Source organism: Etheostoma spectabile, chromosome 5 (genome assembly GCF_008692095.1).
Source record: "Etheostoma spectabile isolate EspeVRDwgs_2016 chromosome 5, UIUC_Espe_1.0, whole genome shotgun sequence".
NCBI lineage: Eukaryota > Metazoa > Chordata > Actinopteri > Perciformes > Percidae > Etheostoma > Etheostoma spectabile.
This window is the reverse complement of record NC_045737.1, coordinates 12796381-12797628: the sequence shown is the minus strand read 5'-3', so window position 1 is coordinate 12797628 and position 1248 is coordinate 12796381.

Here is a 1248-nt window from a genome sequence, read left to right as displayed (position 1 = left end):
GTATGTTAAAAAAGTCAAAAAGTCATAGTATAGTATGTTAAAAAATCTTATCAAAAAGTAATAATATAGTATGTCATATAAAGTCATAGTATAGTGTGTTGAAGAAATGCCATTAAAAGTTGCATGTCATAAAAAGTTGTAGTATAGTATGTTGAAAAGAAATGTAAAAGTGTCATAGTATGCATGTCAAAAAAATCATAAAAAGTCTTAGTATAGTATGTCGAAAAATTTCATCAGAAAGTCATAATAAAGTATGTCAAAAAAAGTCACAGTATAGTATGTCGTGAAAAATGATTAAAAAAAGTCATAGTATAGTAAGTAAAAAAAAAAGTCATTGTATATTATGTCTTGAAAAATGATTTTAAAAAGTCGTAGTATAGTATGTCATAAAACTGTCACAAAAAGACATAGTGTAGTATGTCAAAAAAAGTCATAAAAAGACATAGTGTAGTATGTTAAAACATTATTTAATAGTATAATAGGTCGTAAAAGGCATAAAAAAGTTATAGTATAATATGTTGAAAAAAGTCATAAAAGTCGCATGTCATAAAAAGTCATAGTACAGAATGTCATAAAAAGTCATTGTATAGTATGTTGAAAAGAAATGTAAAAATGTCATACATGTTAGGAGACACACACACACACACACACACAGACAGCCAACGTGTGTGTATGTGTTGACACGTGGGCCCTCATGCTGACGGTGAGCAGATGTTCCCAACTCATCCATCTACCGGAACGAGGAGGAGACTGAAGAGGAAGACAACAAGAGGAGGAAAGAGCAAAATAAAGAAGTGTTGTTTAGAGTGAAATCCTCCTCTAATACCTTCTCGTGTGAAACATATTTTGACTGATACATGACACACACACACACACACACGGTTATACTCAGGAAAGATCCATCAAATTGTGATTTGATAGGAAAAAAAAAGGTTAAAACAAACCAAAGTGAATTGGCTCAACAATCTCACCTGGAGGTCAAACGAGCCGCCGTTCTGGAGCTTTCCATCACATCACTTGATCTTCTTACTCAGTTGTTGTTGAACTGCAGACGTTACAACAACCACACACTGTACACACACACTTCAGGGCTGCAGCTTGTTTCCAGAAATGAAACGTGTATGTGTATTTGTCAATTACTGTATGTATGTGTGCGTGTCAGGTAAATCTGTAACTTCAAAGATTTAATATTGATCTTTTCTGCATTTACACGTTTAAAAATGACCCCATCTATGTTATATATTTTGT